A 2,743-nucleotide genomic window follows, 5' to 3' on the forward strand; every position below is an offset into this window, starting at 1 on the left:
CGAGACAGGGTTTCTCTGTGGCTTTGGAGCCTGTCCTGGCACTAGCTCTGTAGACCAGGCTGGTCTCGAACTCACAGTGATCCGCCTGTCTCTGCCTCCCGTCCATCGCCCGGCTTTAAAAAAATATTTATTTACTTATTATGTATACAATATTCTGTCTGTGTGTCTGCCTGCAGGCCAGAAGAGGGCACCAGACCTCATTACAGATGGTTGTGAGCCACCATGTGGTTGCCGGGAACTGAATTCAGGAAGAACAGGCAATGCTTTTAACTGCTGAGCCATCTCTCCAGCCAAGTGGCGCACACTCTTAATCCCAGCACTGGGGAGGCAGAGGAAGGCAGATCTCTGTGAGTTTGAGGGTAGCCTGATTTGTTGTTGTTATTGTTGTTTTTGTTTTGTTTTGTTTTTTCGAGACAGGGTTCCTCTGTATCTTTGGAGCTTGTCCTGGACCTCACTTTGTAGACCAGGCTGGCCTTGAACTCATAGAGATCTGCCTGCCTCTGCCTGCCTCTGCCTCCCAAGTGCTGAAATTAAAGGCATGTACCACCACTGCCTTGCTTATTTTTGATTTCTTATGGCATTTTATTTATTTGTGTGTGGGAACAAAGAACATGGATGAGTTAGTTCTCATCTTTTACCAGTTGGGCCCTAGGGATTGAACTTAGGGCATCAGACTTAGTAGCAGGACCTGCTAAGCCATCTTGATGGCCCCAAAGTGATTGTCATGTTAGCTGATAAGTCTCAGCTGAATGACCATTTTTCTCAATAGCCAATTAGAAGTTGACTTGTAGCACTTATCATCTGCCTACTGAATACAACCTTGTGTTCTATAATTAGATGATCTGGGGCACTGCCTCTCCATCCCAGCTTTTGAAGGAAGGTAACTAACTAACTGCTAGGTGAAGAGTAATAAAAGCTGGACCAGAGAGAGGGTTCCGTGGTGAGCGCACTTCTTCTTGGGAGGCCCTGGGTTCGATGCCCACCGTGCACACGGTGGCTCTCAGCCATCTGTATACTCCTCTTCCGACCTCCACAGCAACAGGCACACATGGAGGGCACATGTGTGCATATAGGCAGAACATATAAAAATATTTAAAGTTTAAACATAAATGTAGATGAAATATAAGAAAGAACAAAATGCAATGAGGCTTTAGTTCTGGGACACAAGTATTAATACGCTGTTCTCTGAGGCAGCAGCCAAGGCTTAATCTAATGTCCAGTAGATGACTGCGTCAGTGTGTGTGTGTGTGTGTGTGTGTGTGTGGTGCGTGTGCCCTGGCTCACGTGTGAAGGTTAGAGCACAGCTTTATGGAATTGGTTATCTCCTTCCACTGAGGATTCAGGGAATCAAACTCAGATCACCAGGCTTGCACGCAAGCCCTTGTACCATTCAAGCCCAGCCATTTTGCCAGTCCTAAATGATTCTGATCAAGAAAACATTTCTGTTAGAAAAAGTTCTATTAAATTCAATTAAAATTCTAGAAAATTGTCCTTAGTTTGAAACTCTAGCACTCAAAAATAAAAAGAAAATTTATTCTTGGCAAGAAAATGTGAATTCTTTGACTTTATAGATACATCAGAGCATGGGACTACTAGTAGACCCAAGATCAGGCCTGCTCATTGCTGAAGTTGCCTTGTAGAAGGAAGGATGGAGAGGCTTGCAGGACACTCAGCCTTTGTGCCTCTCAGTTAGCTGCATGTGGTTCTGTTCTGATTGCATACAGCCCCCTAGTCTTGGGAGGTGCTAGAGCACAGACACAGTGTGTAAGTCTAACTGAAGGAGGGACTCGGTCTGTGCAGCCATGGTGGGGTGAGACCTACCAGTAGTGTGGCAGCTTTGGGGTCACCCATACTCCTGTAACCCCTTAACTGTGCTCTATAATAAAGCCCAATAAACTTATTAGTTTCCCAAGTTGGACTTTGATTTGGTTTGTCACTGGTAGCCTATAAGGAGGTATCTGTCTTCCCAGGGAAGAATTCCTCCATCCTGCTACCATCCACTTACAACTGACTCGCTGGGGGGTCTAGGGCTGTGAAGGACTTTGGTCTCTTTTCTGGGAACTATGGATACGTGCTGAGTTAGGTGACAACACTGCAACTAATCCTGGAACTCTCTCTGTAGACCAGGCTGGCCTCAGACTCATTGAGATCCACCTGTGCCTCTCAAGTGCTAGGATTAAAGGTGTGCAGCACCACTGCCTGGCTACAAAGGTAGTTCTAATCAGCCTTGGAGCTGACTTGTGATGGATGACCAATGTAAACTCCAAGGTCTGTGAGCTAAGCTGCCCTCAAAGCCAGTTATGAAAGTTACACTTCCACAGTTAGAAATCTCTCGATGAAGCAAACTTTATCTTTAAGCATTTATGGTCATGATATACATATGAAGGACATGGAGCACACATGTAATGATATGCATATGAAGGGCGTGGGGGCTGGGCGATGGTGGCGCACGCCTTTAATCCCAGCACTCGGGAGGCAGAGGCAGGCGGATCCCTGTGAGTTCGAGGTCAGCCTGGTCTACAAGAGCTAGCTCCAGGACAGGCTCCAAACAAACCCTGTCTCAAAAACAAAATTTAAAAAAAAGGGCATGGAGCCGGGCAATGGTGGCGCACGCCTTTAATCCCAGCACTCGGGAGGCAGAGACAGGCGGATCTCTGTGAGTTCGAGACCAGCCTGGTCTACAGAGCTAGTTCCAGGACAGGCTCCAAAGCCACAGAGAAACCCTGTCTCAAAAAACCAAAAA

The 2,743-nt window shown here is 46.6% G+C and overlaps 1 protein-coding gene across 1 annotated transcript in view; it reads left to right on the plus strand.

Annotated features, from left to right (window-relative positions):
• Positions 1–2,743, plus strand: part of Nup210l (nucleoporin 210 like) — a 109,083-nt gene that overhangs the window by 92,412 nt on the left and 13,928 nt on the right. The gene's annotated exons all lie outside the window — the stretch shown is intronic.

This window comes from Microtus ochrogaster, unplaced genomic scaffold (assembly GCF_000317375.1).
Source record: "Microtus ochrogaster isolate Prairie Vole_2 unplaced genomic scaffold, MicOch1.0 UNK16, whole genome shotgun sequence".
Classification (NCBI taxonomy): domain Eukaryota; kingdom Metazoa; phylum Chordata; class Mammalia; order Rodentia; family Cricetidae; genus Microtus; species Microtus ochrogaster.